Source organism: Vulpes vulpes, chromosome 15 (assembly GCF_048418805.1).
Source record: "Vulpes vulpes isolate BD-2025 chromosome 15, VulVul3, whole genome shotgun sequence".
Taxonomy (NCBI): Eukaryota; Metazoa; Chordata; class Mammalia; order Carnivora; family Canidae; genus Vulpes; species Vulpes vulpes.
In genome coordinates this window covers 8,184,016-8,200,371 of record NC_132794.1, presented here as the reverse complement: position 1 = coordinate 8,200,371, position 16,356 = coordinate 8,184,016, and the positions used below count along the sequence as shown (strand labels likewise).

The 16,356-nt window shown below is 46.2% G+C and overlaps 1 protein-coding gene and 1 long non-coding RNA gene across 24 annotated transcripts in view; one reads left to right on the top strand and one right to left on the bottom strand.

Moving 5' to 3' along the window:
* HLCS (holocarboxylase synthetase) overlaps positions 1 to 16,106 on the bottom strand; it is a 223,764-nt gene extending 207,658 nt beyond the window's left edge. For 4 of the 23 annotated variants that reach the window (XM_072740739.1, XM_072740733.1, XM_072740730.1 and 1 more), the window contains exons 1-2: positions 7,151 to 7,464; positions 6,393 to 6,553 (exon numbers count right to left, since the gene is read on the bottom strand). The gene's annotated coding sequence lies outside the window, so the exon portion shown is untranslated. Of the gene's footprint in view, positions 1 to 736; positions 1,947 to 6,392; positions 6,560 to 6,747; positions 7,017 to 7,150; positions 7,467 to 15,760 lie in introns of those variants that run through there. The other 19 variants (XM_072740720.1, XM_072740727.1, XM_072740726.1 and 16 more) reach the window with 19 other exon arrangements.
* On the top strand, positions 1,106 to 3,643 carry LOC140595779 (uncharacterized). The gene is made up of 2 exons (XR_011997654.1): positions 1,106 to 1,194; positions 1,945 to 3,643. It is a non-coding gene; the product is annotated as an uncharacterized lncRNA (long non-coding RNA).
* Positions 16,107 to 16,356: the final 250 nt, after the last annotated feature.

Below are 16,356 nucleotides of genomic sequence, written 5' to 3'. Positions count from 1 at the left end.
CTGGAAGCTGTGATGACAAAGCAGAGAGAGCCAGATTTCAGTCACATCTCGTTCTAAGACTCCTGAAGAGTGGGATAGTCCTAAAAATACAACAGTACAAGATGTTTTAGGTGGTTTAGCGGCTGCCTTGGGCTCAGGGCATGATCCCAGGTCTGGGGATGAGTCCCACATTGGGCTCCCTGTGGGGAACCCACTTCTCCCTCTGTCTATGTCTCTCTGCCTGTGTGTCTCTCATGAATAAATAAAAATCTTTAAAAAATTAAAAAGAATCATTGGTATGACCACAGCAGATAGGATTTGATGTCTCCTAAAGACTCCGGAAATAACCAGCAAAACTCTTTGATGATCAATGACTCCATTAATTGGGACAGTAACTGTTTTCTTAAAAATATATCCATCTGCTAATCCAATAAAATTTTGAGTCAAATATAGACAGGCTTAGAAGAAACAAAACCACAGATTATTAATATTTCTGGATTAATAAGGAATCCATGTGTATGTGGTATTGATATGCCTGAAACGTATTAAAGAATATGGCGATTTTAGGCACACCCTTCTAAATCTGATTTGAAATGGGTTACTCTTACCTTGTAATCTTACTAAGTTTTTAAACAGTATTGAAACATCTAAGACATCAGGTTTGCCATACTGATAAGCTTATTAATTTGCTAGATTTATACAAATTGTTAGACAACTGAAGTACATAAAAAGGAAATTTAATTTAGGAAGGACTTACAGGTGGCTCACCTGGGTGGCTCAGTGGAGGAGTGTCTGCTTTCGGCTCAGGCAGTGATCCCAGGGTCCTGGGATCGAGTCCTGCATCGGGCTCTCCTGGGGAGCCTGCTTCTCCCTCTGCCCGTGTCTCTGCCCCTCTCTTCTGGATCTCTCATGAATAAACATATAAAATATTTTAAAAAAGGGGGGGGGAGGCCTTGTAGCCTGGACGGGGATGCTGAATACCCACAGCAGGACCCTTCCCCACCTCTCTCCATGTCTGTCTCTCTTCTCTCCAGAAGCATATCTATAAATAAATAGATGTAATTGTGTGTGTGTGGCCCATCTGCAGAACAGGAGGAAGAAATCAGTTTCTCTCGATAAGCCAGAACTACATGTCAGCAGTTGGAGAAAGGAAAATGCTCCACAAAATGATGGGTCCTGAATGTTTTTCCGGACAGACATGATGACCCCTTTCAGGTAGGCTCTTGAACCTCAGGACCACAAGGTCATTAGCCGTTTCTGTTTCTATGTTACAGGCTGAACTGTGTCCCCCCACCCAAATTCTAATGTTGAAATTCTAATCCCCAGTACCACAAAATATGATTGTATTTGGAGATGGGCCTTTCAAATGGTGATTAAGGTAAAAATGAGTCCTATGGGTGGGCCCTGATCCAGGAGAACTGGTGTCCTTCTGAGAGATCAGGACACAGATCCACATAAAGGGAAGACCACGTGAAGACAAAAGGAGGAAATCTTCAGAAGAAACCAACTTGCCAGTACTCCGATCTGGGACTTCTAGCCTCCAGACTGTGGGGACAGATTTGGGCTGTTGAAACTGCCCAGTCTGTGGTACCATGTTACGGCAGCGAGGACACATGATCTTAGCCAAAAGGCCGAGAAGCAATACGGCAGCAAGGACAAACTGATATATCCTAGTTCTCAGTAGGCCCTCCTCTTGTCTCTGACCATTTCTGGGAAAAAAAAATGGTCTAGAGGGAGTCTTTGCCCCCAGCTTCTGGCCTCACGAACATTTTCTTCTGGGGTGGTCCTGTTTGCTCTCTGGGTTTCAGTGGCCACCCCTTTGGGCATGATGTGTAACTAGCCAGGACCACAACCATTGCTTCTGCATACCTACTTGAACATTCTGTTGGTGTCTCAAGAGCAACACGAATAAAACACACTGTATTTTTTTCTCCACAAATGTCCTCTTTGTCCTGATTTCTCTAGCTACAGTTAATGACCTCAGCCTTCTTTTCGTATGGACCTACAATGGAGTCATCTTGGAGTCCCACCTTCACCCCACAGCCTCTATATCAGTGAATGGCATCTCCACACTGTCTCTTGAGAGGTTCGTCTTCCTACCCCACCCCTCGCCCAGTCCAAATACCCATTCTGCTCTCACTGACACTAACATGATAGCCCCTGATGATTCCCAGAGTGCTTCCTGCTTCCCGCGGCTCTGTAACCCAGTACATCTCCACCTTGTAACTTTCCAAAGTCAACTCTGACCTCGTCACTCCCCTACTCAAACCCTTCAGTGTCCACCCCTGCCCCCAGTGAGTTCAGTGTCTTACCTGGCATTCAAGACTTTCCATTGTACCCAGCCAGCCTAGTCTTGCCCTAGTGCCATCCATCCTTTTTTTTTTTTAAGATTTTATTTATTTATTCATGAGAGACACAGAGACATAGGCAGAAGACCCCAGGATCAAGCCTTGAGCCAAAAGCAGATGCTCAACCACTGAGCCACCCAGGCAGGCGCCAAATCGCTGCGCCACCCAGAAATCCCCATCCACTTCTTTATTCATTGCACATCAGCACACCATGCACTATGCTGATCACTATGTATATTCTTACATTTAGACCTCTCAACTCTGCAGGGTGGCTGTGGTCCCCATCTTGCAGAGGAACAGCTGAGAGACTTGTCCAGGTATCACAATGGTGGGGAAACTGGAGGCTAAATTTGTCTTTCTGACTCCAAAGTCCTTCACCTTATGAACCAGGCACCTGAGAGCAGAGAAAGTTCTATCCACAACAATAATAAATAGAAATGAGTCTCTAGATCCAAGAGGAAATATTGGCAGAAGGTTTAGGCTGTGGCACCGCCAGCCCTGAGAGCAGCCTTTTGTATCCAGATCAGACAGGCTGGGATGGTCCAGACCTTGGACACATCCAAAAAGCTGTAGGTGAGATTTCATCAAGATCCTCCCAGCAAACAGCTGGCCCTGGAAACAGCCTACTCCAAAACCCGAAAAAGGCTTAGGATATGGTTTCTACACAACTGCTGAATGTCACTGATTTGATAACATCTTTTTTTAAAAAAGATGTTATTTATGTATTTATTCATGATAGAGAGACAGGCAGAGAGGCAGAGGGAGAAGCAGGTGCCCCTCGATAACATCTTAAAGAACCTCAACTATAGGAAAATCCAAAGTTAAAAACTACAGTCTAAGTGTTATATTTTTAGAAAATCTAAAAAGTAATAATGATAAAAAGTAATAATAATGATAATGATAATAATAAATGCTAGGGACTCCTGGGTGGCTCAGTGGTTGAGTGTCTGCCTTCGGCTCAGGTCATGATCCCAGGTCTGGGGATCAAGTCCCACATCAGGCTCTCTGCAGGGAGCCTGCTTCTCCCTCTGCCTATATCTCTGTCTCTCTGTGTCTCTCATGAATAAATAAATAAATAACTCAAATAATAATAATAAATGCTATGTGGTATCCTGGATTGGATCCTGAAACTAAGTGGACCTTGGTGGAAAAACTAGTGAAATCTGAAGTCTGAGGCTTAGTTGATGTACTAGTTTTGACAAATCCATGGTTGTGTAAAATGTTAACACTGGAGAAAACTGGGCAAAGAATTCTGTACTATTTTTGCAACTCTTGAAAGTCTAAAATTATTTCAAAATAAAAAGTCATAAAAATTAGGGGATGACCCTCTCCTGAATTTCTTTGTCTGTCCCCTAAGTAGCCATATGGTCTTCATCTCTCTGGGTCCCAGTTTTCAACTGTTTAAAAAAGAAGGAGTGACACAAACCAGATCATCTTCGACCTCTAAAATTCTGGGATCCCAATACATTTACAACATGATTCACTTTACAAGGACTTGATTGCAGTGATGTCTTACTCACTTTCATAACCCTGGTATTTAGCACTGTGCCAGCACGTAGTGGGTGCTCGATAAAAGTTTTTGAAACCAAACTGGCTCATACCTCAATTTGCAAGATGAGGTTAGAACTATTAAATCTTTTGCCTAGTCAACCACTAGAGAGCGAAGTGCTCACAAAATTTCCTCCACTGAAAGCAAATTTATCTTCATCTGACAGAGGGGAGTGATCCTTTCCGTCCCAGGCATATAAAAATCATTCCTGGTTGGGGGAAGGGAGTCACCATCTGTGAATAGTTTCCTGCCCATCAAACAGGACCTCCAGTTGGGGGCGATTAGTACCATAAGCTTCCAGAAGATTAAACAAACACACACCACTCGGCAGGCTCAAAAGTCTAAGCCGCCACAATAGATCAGATACTGAACTGCAAACAGGTGAGTGCCACTCATCTCCAGTACCTGTTCTCTTCCTATTTCCTGAACAAAAAGGGTCTCCCTTTTAAAAGACTGGTTAAAAAGGTTAAATGAATGGGGCACCCGGGTGGCTCAGTGGTTGAGCATCTGCCCTTGGCTCAGGACATGATCCCAGAGTCCCAGGACCCAGTATTGAGTCCACAGAGGGCCTGCTTCTCCCTCTGCCTATGTCTCTGCCCCTCTGTCTCTCATGAATGAATGAATGAATGAATAAACAAATAAATAAACTTTTTAAAAAAAAAAAAAAAGGTTACATGAATGACTGTGGAAATTGACTAAAACCTCTACAATCAAGATGAAGACAGCATTCACAGGGCATCCCCTTAGCAGCCCAGAGCTGAGCCTGTGAGCTGCAGTTTGCATGGCAAAGCAACAGAGGCCGCTCTCTGGGTTCAGATGTTGCCCCAGACCCCCGACTCCCCCCAGGGGCAAAAATGCAGACAGGTACAGTGACCATGTGACCGTAGGCAGATGCCTTTGTCCCACGGTTCTACCGGAGAACAGAGTCCTCATGATGCTGGCTGAGGATTCAGAATGAGGTGGGCACACAAGGCCGAGTAGCGATGATCCGATCCAGGAATAGCCCACCTGGACGAGTCAACAGGAAGGGACTAGAAGGGCAAGACGCTTTCATTTCATCCTCCTAACTCTTAAGGGTGAGTAGGATTACCTCCTTCTAACAGCACAGGAATTGGGCTGCAGTCTACCCAAAGCAGAGCTCCTTTCAAGTAGGTCAAGTTGCCTTTCTCAGGCATGGAAAAGCATCTTATAAAGCATCTTTTGCTCTGGAAACTTCATGGGTCTAGCAAGCAAAGTTTGGTGAAAAGAATCGGGGAGAATGGGAGCATTACATGCAGCCCTTACATTCCCAAGCCAGCATGGCTTTGTTTCTTGTTTTCACTGAACTTGTGTTGTCTGGGTTTTGTTTTATTATTATTATTATTATTGTTGTTATTATGTATTAATTTATTTATTTGACAGAGAAAGAGAGAGAGAGCACAAGCAGGGGGAGCAGCAGAGGTAGAGGGTGAAGCAGACTCCTCATTGAGCAGGGAGCCGGATGCAATGCTCTATCTGAGGACCCTGGGATCATGACCTGAACAGAAGGCAGATGCTTCATCAACTGAGCCCCCCAGGCACACCCTGAACCAGTGTCTTTATAGAGGCACCAGCATCAAGATGCCAGGAAGGGGTCCAGAAAAGCTGCCATGCCCCTTGTCCGTGTCCCTTACTTTTTGCATGTCAACCTGTGATTTTTTTTTCAAATGCAAACATGTTTTTTAAACGCTATACTTGTGGAGAACGTAGCATAATGCATACAGTAGTCGAATCACTAGGTGTCACACCTAAAACATCGTCAACTACACTTCAATTAAAAAAGTATCGTATAGGGGCGCCTGGGTGGCTCAGCTGGTAAAGCGTGTGACTTGATCTCAGTTCAGGTATTGATCTCAGGGTCTTGATCTCCGGTTCTGATGGATGGGTTCCTTGATGGGCATGAGCCTACTTGAAAAAATAAATAAATAAATAAATAAATAAATAAACCCTATAATGTAGCTAAACAAAAAAATAAATCAGTTTATGCAGGGACGCCTGAGTGGCTCAGCAGTTGAGTGTCTGCCTTTCACCCTGGATCAGGTAGTGATCTGGGGTCCTGGGATCGAGTCCCACAACGGAATCCCCGCAGGAGGTCTAGCTTCTCCCTCTGCCTTTGTCTCTGCCTCTCTGTGTCTCTCATGAATAAATAAAAATCCTTTTTAAAAATGAGTTTATGGGGATCCCTGGGTGGCTCAGTGGTTTAGTGCCTGCCTTTGGCCCAGGGCATGATCCTGGAGTCCCGGGATCCAGTCCCACATTGGGCTCCCTGCATGGAGCCTGCTTCTCCCTCTGCTTCTGTCTCTGCCTCTCTCTCTTTCTCTCTCTCATGAATAAATAAAATCTTAAAAAAAAAAAGTTTATGCAAACCCCACTTCTTAACCTCAAAAGCACTGCATGCAGTTTACAATAAAATAACAGTAAACCTGGTGGGATAAAAGGAGAAACTCAGACTTTGGAAAAGGAAGCAGCAACTCGGTGACCACGGGGCGAGCACATACCCTGTTTACAAATGCTGGTGAATCCCTAAGTCGAGAAAGGGCCGTTTCCAGGAGGAGCCAAGAGCGGATGACGCAGCTGAACTGGAACTGCTCTAAGCAGCCCGCTTCCAACACGACTTCAGCCCTGGAAGGACGGTCGCCTCCAGCCCCCAGTCAGGCATCTTGAATAAGGAAAAAAAAAAGAAAAGCAGAAGAGCAGGAGGTGATCTAACAAGTCTTTTCTATAAATAGCCCCCCCCCCCCGGGGAATAACAGTTCGATCTAAAGCGGAAGAACCGGTCGGTACTCGGGGAGCCCCCACCCCACCCCGGGGGACGTGGACGCCGCTGCCGGGCACCTTACCTGGGCGCCTTACCTGGGCGCCTTACCTGGCCGGGGCGCCGCGCACACCTGTCGCCCAAGCCCGGGGCCCCGCTACCTGCCCGCACCTGCCGCCCGGCAGGGGCGTCCCATCCAAGGACACGGCAGGTGGCAGCGGGGGCATCGGAAACAGACTGTGGCAAAGGCCAGGTAGGGAACCCACGGCCGCAGCACGACCCCAGTCCTGACCGCTCCGGCCACGCTGGCGGGGTTCCTGGCTCCAGCCAAGCACCCTTCCCCGGCGCCCAGAACACCGCCTCTCCTACCTGCCCTTGGGTTTTGCCCTTGGGTTTAAACCTCCAGATGTCACCTCTTCAGGGAGGTCTCGCTGGACCCCTAGGCCAGGTGAGCCCCCGGATCCCGGACCCCCGCCCCGTCCAGCAACAACACTCACCCACCTTGTCGTTGCTTGAACCCCGTGCCTGCCTGCCTTCTCTCTGAGGCTGGGAACTCGCCGGGGGCAAGGGCAGGTTCTGCCTTTATTCCCGGCACTTAGTGAACTGAAGGTGGCTGAAGGTTTTGCAAAATGAGGAGTAGCCACAGGGGACCGCTCTTGATAGGGTGTTTGGTGAAGGAGGTGCTTATTCAGGGGCGCTTGGGTGCCTGGGTCAGTTAGGCATCTGACTTGGGCTCAGGTCATGAGCTCAGGGTCCTGGGATCCCCCTGCATTTGGCTCCCTGCCCAGCGGGGAGCCAGCTTCTCCCTCTCCTTGGGGCTACTCTCTCGCTATCTGTGTGTGTGTGTGTGTGTGTCTCTCTCTGTCTCTCTTAAATAAATAAAAAATAGGGCTGCCCGGGTGGCTCAGCTGTTTAGCGCTGCCTTAGGCCCAGGGTGTGCTCCTGGACACCTGGCATCAGGTCCCACATGGGGCTCCCTGCATGGAGCCTGCTGCTTCTCCCTCTGCCTGTGTCTCTGCCTCTCTCTCTCTGTGTGTCTCTCATGAATAAATAAATAAAACCTTTAAAAATAAATAAATAGGGGATCCCTGGGTGGCTCAGAGGTTTACCACCTGCCTTCAGCCCAGGGTGTAATCCTGGAGACCCGGGATTGAGTCCCACATCGGGCTCCCTGCGTGAAGCCTGCTCCTCCCTCTGCCTGTGTCTCTGCCTCTCTCTCTGTATCTCTCATGAATAGGTAAATAAAAATCTTTTTTAAATAAATAAATATTTTAAAAAGTAAATTTTTAAAAATTGCTTATTCACTGGATTTCTTGTCCCAATGCTAGGTGCCAACTGCTTCTTTCACCGCAAGAGTATCTGACATCTGGATTTACTGTTCCTTTACTAGGGGCACTTACTAGATTTCCATTACTACCTTGATTATATGTGGTCCTAATTTTGCCATCTGAACCCTGAAGCCTTCTCTCTCTCAGCACAGCAGTGTCAAGCAAGAACCTGAGCCGTCCCCATCTGTGTTTTAGGGAATAGGAAATTCATTATTCTGTGGTAAGACCTAGAATGACCCATGGTGACTATTAGGAATACTGCTCCCCGCCCCCCAACACCACCAAAATGAGATAAATGCAAAGACTAAACATCTGGGAAAAGAAATAGAGTCTGACTCCCAGTTAAGTGGCTACGGATGGCCTCCAGGTCACAGAAAACCTCAAGTTGAGAATTCCCGTCACTGCTGAGGTTTCTAGTAAAAACAGGAGAATTCAGAGGTGACCAGGTTCTGTCTTCAAGAACACAGTTGCTGACAGCTGCAAACTATTCCATGTTTGAGTGTTCCCGAGATCTGTTAACCACTCTTCTATTGTTGGATTGTTTTCTCCCCCAAGTGACTGCTCACACAATGCTGAGGAGAATGGTCCTATACAAAACTTTTTCCCACCTTTTTGGTAATTCTCGGGGATATATTCCTACTGCGTCCTTTATATATTCCTACTGCGTCCTTTTAAGTGAAATTACAGGGTTCAAAGGATATAAGCCTAAGACAATGGGAACCTAAGGCCAAACTTCATTTTATCTCCTAGTAGAGGACTAAGGGCTATTTTAACATAGCCTTTAAAAAAAATCTTTACTACTTTTAGGGGTGTCTGGGTGGCTCAGTAGATGAATCATCTCACTCTTAATTTCGACTCAGGTCATGATCTCAGGGCGAGATTGAGCCCTGAGTCTGGCTCCGTGCTGGGCGGGGAGCCTGCTTAAGATTCTCTTTCTTCCCCTCTCCCTTTGCCCCTCCCCCTCTCAAAAAATAATTCTTTACTACTTTGATTGATGAAAAATGGTATCTTTCTCTAAAAGACTGGTTTTTCGGGGCACCTGGGTGGCTCAATGGGTTAAGCATCTGCCTTCGCCTCAGATCATGATCCCAGAGTCCTGAGATCTAGCCCCACGTCTGGCTCCCTGCTTGGAGGGGAGCCTTCTTCTCCCTCTCCCCCTGCTTATGCTCATTCTCTCTCCCAAATAAATAAATAAAATCTAAAAAAAAAATTTTTTTTAATTAAGAGTAGTTTTTCTTTCCTTTTGAAATACTGGAAAAACATTTTTTCTTTCAATGTTTAACTGGCCATTTGCATTTATTCACCTAGGAAGGAGATTTACAATGCACACACACAAAAAAAACCCTAGACTATTGCCAGTACCTCTATACTTGTTATCTTTCCCATCCCATACTCATGACTCTCATCCTCAATATTCCATTTATCACTCCCTTGCTTAAAAAAAATCTTTAAAAAACGAAGATTTTATTTATTTATTTGACAGAGAGAGAGAGAGCACAAGCAGAGCAGCAGGCAGAGGGAGAGGCAGGCTCCCCACCAAGCAGAGAGCTGGGTGTGGGGCTCGATCCCAGGACCCTGCAATCATGACCTGAGCCTAAGGCAGACGCTTAACCAAATGAACCACTCAGGTTCCCCTAAAAAATACATGAATGAAAATGAATATATCCCTACACAGGACATTGTTTTCTTTTAGCTTTTAAAAATATTATTCAATAACTACACTTCTGGGATCCCTGGGTGGCTCAGCGGTTTAGCGCCTGCCTTCGGCCCTGGTCATGATCTTGGAGTCCCAGGATCAAGTCCCACATCAGGCTCCCTGCATAGGGCCTGCTTCTCTCTCTGCCTATGTCTCTGCCTCTCTCTCTCTCTCTCTCTCTCTCTCTCTCTCTGTGTCTCTCATGAATAAATAAATAAAATCTTTAAAAAAAAAATAACCATACTTCTGAGCCTTGCACTTTTCCATGCAATGCTTCTAAGATTTACACATATAATTTTGCAGAGCTGCACTTTATATGCACTTTCATGGCTATATAATATTCCATCACATGGCTACAACATCATTTGTTTAGCCCTGGTCCAGCTGATGGACGCTGAGTTATTTCCAGTTTGTTTGCTGTAACAGCAGCCCTACTCTGCACACACCCTTACTTATTCCTGGAGCCCGTGGGCAAACACTTCTCCAGGTATGGACCTAGCAGAGGGATTACTGGGCTGAACTAATAATATTCAGTTCTCAAAGATAATGCCAAACTGTTCTCCACAGTAGTTAGACCAATGTACTTCCCATTACCAGAGTTTTTTGGGTTTGGGTTTGTTTTGTCTTGTTTTTTTGAGATTTTTGTTTTGTTTTGTTTTGTTTGAGATTTTATTTATTCATGAGAGACACACAGAGAGAGGCAGAGACATCGGCAGAGGGAGAAGCAGGCTTCCTGCAGAGAGCCTGATGTGGGACTCGATCCCAGACCCTGGGATCACCACCTGAGTCAAAGGCAGACGCTCAACCACTGAGCCACCCATATGCCCCCATTTGTGAAGTTCTTGAACACAAAACTTCACATTGTGGTTCTTCAGAGAATCCTCTAGAGGCTACGAGCTGGCTAATCACAAATCCCTTATTGCCCAAAATCTAAATTTAGGCCATGGTGGCTTGGAGTCGATGCATGGCATGTGGGACAACAGCAGGGGTGTTACTAGCCTACAAAATCTGCTGTGAGCTTGGTCTGGGAGGTTTTCCTAGTGATACAAGAGTCCTGTGCCCAAGAGCTCGAGCAGCTGCTTTCTGAAAGAATCTCCTGCTATTTGTAGCTCTATGCCGTCACCTCCCCTGTTACCTACAGCCTTCTATTTAAATCAGCCACTCTTGGCATCTCGAACTACTATGCTTCTTCAAGGCCATAAAAACATGTACACTCTTTGATTTGGGATTCACAGTTGTGTGGGCATTTCTTCTAAAAACAGTAATGAAAGAAGAAATTATAGTCATAAAGATATCGTTAGCAACATTGCTTATGAGTGTTTAATTGGCAAAATTTTATTTTTAAAAATTATTATTATTAATTTTTAAAAGATTTTATTTATTTCTTCATGAGAGACACAGAGAGAGAGGCAGAGACACAGGCAGAGGAAGAAGCAGGCTCCCTACAGAGAGCCTGATGTGGGACTCAATCCCAGGACCCCAGGATCACAATCTGAGCTGAAGGTATATGCTCAACCACCCAGGTGTCCTTTAAAATGATTACTTTAAAGCAATCCCTACACACAACATGGGGCTCAACTCACGACCCCAGATCAAGAGTGGGATGCTCTATCGACTGCACCAGTCAGGTGCCCCTTAATTGCAAAACTGTAAACCTTCCACAGTAGGGATCCCTGGGTGGCGCAGCGGTTTGGCGCCTGCCTTTGGCCCAGGGCGCGATCCTGGAGACCCGGGATCGAATCCCACATCGGGCTCCCGGTGCATGGAGCCTGCTTCTCCTTCTGCCTGTGTCTCTGCCTCTCTCTCTCTCTGTAACTATCATTAATAAATAAATTAAAAAAAAAAAAAACCTTCCACAGTAGGAAACATATTATGCACCCTGGGATGTATCCACTAAGTGGTACAAGGTGCCACACAGACTTTTCTTCTTCCCTGAACCACTGTGGAGATTAAGTTGCAGAAATCATGACTGTTCACCCTCAATTATTTCAGGGTGAATTTCCTAAGAACAAGAAGGTCCTCTTATGTAACCACCTTGCAATGTTCAAATTCAGAAATTCTAACACTGATCCGATGTGCCAATAACTCAGGTTCAGTACATGGTCACACTTTGCCAGTTGTCCCCATAACATCCTTTACAGCAATATCATCTTTTCCTTTTTTTTTTTTTTTTAAGATTTTATTTATTTATTCATAGAGACACAGAGAGAGAGAGGCAGAGACACAGGCAGAGGGAGAAGCAGGCTCCATGCCGGGAGCCCGACGTGGGACTCAATCCAGGGTCTCCAGGATCACGCCCTGGACTGCAGGAGGCGCTAAACCGCTGTGCCACCGGGGCTGCCCAATATCATCTTTTCCAAAGTCACACATTTCCTGCAGTTGTCATGCCTCTTTATTCCCCTTTAATCTGGACAGTTCCTTAGTCTTTTTGTCGTTTGTGGCTTTGACATTGAGAGTCAGGCCTGTATTATTATCCTTCAATCTGAGTTTATCCGTTTCCTCAGGACCCAATCAAGTGATGCATTTTTGGCACATAATGTCAGGTCACCTTTACTGATAACACTGACTTTGATCATGGTTAAGGTGATACCCGCCTCCCAAGTTTTCCACTATAAAGGTTCCAGTGGAGTGGGACTGTGTAATATTCCCCAACTAGCTTTTACCCAGGGGTTAGCATCCATTAATGATTCCTGCTTGAGTCACTTATTGCTATAATAGTTGCAATACAGTTACTTTTCCAACTCAGCTGTTCCTTCAGCATTTATTAGTTGGTGCTCTACTGTAAAGAAGAGCTATTCCTTTTACCTCTATTTATGTGTTTGTAAGATTATTTTTTCATATCATTGTGGACTCATGGATCCTTTTTTGTTCCAATGTTGTAATTCACTGCTGTCATTATTCATTCGGTTTTCTAAGTGCTTCAAATTTAGGGATGCCCGGGTGGCTCAGTGGTTGAACATCTTGGCTTTGGCTCAGGGCATGATCCCAGGGTCCTGAAATCGAGTCCCACATCAGGCTCCTTGCATGGAGCCTGCTTCTCCCTCTGCCTATGTCTCTGTCTCTCTCTGTGTGTCTCTCATGAATACATAAATAAAATATTTTTTAAGAAATTGTTCCAAATTGGCCATTGAGGGATCCCTGGGTGGCGCAGCGGTTTGGCGCCTGCCTTTGGCCCAGGGCGCGATCCTGGAGACCCGGGATCGAATCCCACATCAGGCTCCCGGTGCATGGAGCCTGCTTCTCCCTCTGCCTGTGTCTCTGCCTCTCTCTCTCTCTCTCTGTGACTATAATACATAAATAATTTTAAAAAAAATAAAAAAAATAAAAAAAATTGGCCATTGAAAGCCCTGTCAGGCTGCCCCTGACCTGTCTCCATCATTCTTTGAGCACCATCTTGCTTTCAACTGGCACCACAAGCTGCTCCTGTGGATCTTTCTGTGGGTAACAGCTGTGGAATTTATCTGAGAACTGAATCTCGTTGTCCTCAGCACACTGGGGATACATGAGGTCCTGAGCTGGTACACTGACTCTTGACCACTTTGTTCTCCAGATAGAGCTTTTCCGCTCCACCTCCTTGAATTAATAACCTCCTTGCACGTCATATGGCACGACTGCAAAGTATTGTGCAGGACAATTCTTTTACCCTTTGAAGAAAACATGTTTTGCTTTGTTTCCCAAAGTTTATCATTCCTATAGCTAAAAAAGTAGATTCATGATTGTTATCTGCTAGCTCTCTTCATAAAAGCTGGATGCAGGCCTCCCAGGTGGCTCAGCGGTTGAGCTATTGCCTTTGGCTCAGGTCGTGATCCTGGGGTCCTGGGATCGAGTCCCGCACTGGGCTCCCCAGAGGAAGCCTGCTTCTCCCTCTGCCTATGTCTCTGCCTCTCTGTGTGTCTCTCATGAATAAATAAAATCTAAAATAAAATAAAGTAACAATTGGATGAGACAAAGCCTTGGGATCCGAGTGTTCTTGGTCCCCCCGTCCTCCAGATTGAAATTCAGTGAGACTCTGAGTCTTTCTTCGTATTGTTGTTTCTGACTATCCTGGCTCTGTGGCATCTTTCCCTGCCCCTCCCAGAATGAGCCATTACTCTAAGATTAGTGGACAATGGTGTTTAGAAACCAAGATAGGGATGCAAGGAGTGCTCATGGCTCTTGGAGTGGCCCTGTTCCCCCAGCTTTTTCAGCAGGGAGATCTAGGAAATAGATTCCAATCCACAGAGCTCTTCCTTGCCATTCCTTCCTCCATGTTCGTGACACCCTACTTCCAGTGAGAATCCTGGCTCCCCAAAGTATTATACTTATCGATCTACCAAATCCTACAATACACAGGACATATTTTCATAATTGCTACACCAGACCACTGCCAACTAAGTGAAGTTCAAATTCCTGTGTAGTTTTGTGTGCTTGTTTACACACAGAAGGTATACAAAGATTTGTGGTCAAAAGCAATTCGGGTTTACTTCCTCTCCTGCAGTTAATTTACTAACCCACTTAGTTCATTTGTTCACTTGTTTGCGTTCAATTTTAGTTTTCTCTTCTCCCATCTTTGTTCATTTTACTTTTTGAATATTAAAAACATTCACATTTCTAGAAGTCAAAGCGGGGGCGCCCGGGTGGCTCAGTTGGTTGAGCAGCTGCCTTTGGCTCGGGTCATAGTCCCAGGGCCCTGGGATCCAGCTCCACACAGGGATCCCTGCTCAGCAGGGAATCTGCTTCTCCCTCTCCCTCTGCTGCTCACCCTGCTTGTGCTCTCTCCCTAGTGAATAAATAAAATCTTTTAAAAAAATAAATAAAAGTCAAAACTACCAAAAAAAAAAAAAAAAAAGCTTAGATACATGTCATTCCTTAAGAGTTTCTCCCCATTCCCACTCATCCATTGTAAGTAACCAATTAATTAGTTTCTGGTTGATTCTTCATAAGTGTTCTTTTTTAGCAAAAATAAGCAGATACACGAATATTTTATTTCCCCTTATTTTACACAAAAAGTAGTACATGTACTTTCTTGTATTTGACTTTTTTCACCAGTATATCCTAGAAATCACTCCGTATCAGTTCATGGAGATCTTTCTCATTCTAACAACTGCATAGTACTTCATTGTGTGCATGTGCCAGTTTGTTCAAGCCCTTGTCTATGCATTGGCACTAAAATTGTCTCCAGAATGTTGTCTTTGCAAGTAATGCTGCAATAGGTAACCTTGTACATATATATATGTACTTTCTGTGGGTGATGTTGGTGTAGATGTTTCTCCAGGGTGAGTTTCTAGATGTGAAACTGCTGGGTCAAAGGGTAAATCATAAGTTTTGTTAAATGTTGCCAAACTCTCCCCTAGAGGAGTTGTACCATCTTGCATTTCCACCAGCAATGTATGAGTAGCGCCTGTGCCCCCACAGCCGCCTTTACTCGTGCTTTTGACTTTTGCAAATTGGATTAGCTTAGAAATGAGATCTCAGAATAACGTGCATTTCTCTTATTAGGAGAACCTAACATCTTTTCATTTAAGGGCTAGTTTTACACTATTTTTTTTTGCAGATTGTCCATTCATGTCTCTTGCCTTCTTTGAGATTGGAATTTTGGGAGAGCCTGGGTGGCCCAGTGGGTTAAGAGGCTGCCTTTGGCTAGGGTCCTGAACCCTGGGTCCTGGGATCCAGCCTGTCCGTGCAGGGCTCCCTGCTCAGGGGGCAATGTGCTTCTCCCTCTCCCTTTGCCCCTTCCCCTGTTTGTGTTCTCTTTCTAATGGGTAAATTTAAGATTTTATTTATTTACTCATGAGAGACACACAGAGAGACAGAGGGAAAAGCAGGCTCCTGTGCAGGAGCCCGAGGCCGGATCCCAGGATCCCTGGGATCACGACCTGAGCCAAAGGCAGCAGACGGCCAAGCACTGAGCCATCCCAAGTGCCCAGGTAAACAGGATCTTAAAAAAAAAAAAAACAAAAACAAAAAAACACGGATCTTAAAACAACAATGATGAGATGAGCACTGGGTATTATACTATATGCTTGCAAAGTGAATTTAAATGAAATATTTTTAAAATCTAAAAAAAATAAAGCTGAAGCTTTGATCTTATTTACGTGGGATACTAACCTTGTAGGTGTGATAAGACGTTGCAAGCCTACCCTCCCCATCTTTTACTTTCTTTCTGGGAGGCTTCTGTTTGCCTCTGAACCGATGTTTGGTTTTCACTGCGGGCAAACGTACCACTTTTTTCCCTTCCCCCTCGCACCTGGACTGGGGTCACCGCAAAGCCTCCGCGGCACCCACTGCAGAAGACCCACGCGAGCTTCTCTTGCACCAGGCGCGCACGTGCGCCCGGGAGGCACCCGGCGGGGGCGGGGCCGCGCGTGCGCACTGACAGGCCGGCCGAGCCGGCGGGGGACCCGCGGGGAGGAGCGCGAGTGCGGCGGCGCTGCCGCGTCCCCGACGTTTCCTCGCACGCCCCCCCCCCCCCCCGGAAGCGCCGCCGCGTCTCGCGGGCCGGGGAGGGTCTCCCGCCGTCCCCCGCGGCCCCGCCCTCCCCCGGAGGCCTGCGGCCGTCCCGCCCTGCCCCGCGGCGGCCCCCCCACCGCGTGGAGTGCGCAGGCGCGCGGCTGGCTCGGGGCCGCGGGAGGGCGTGCGAGCCGCGCTTGTCCCCCGTCCTGCTTCTGTTCGTCCGGCCTGTTCTCCGCCTGGTCCTCTACGGA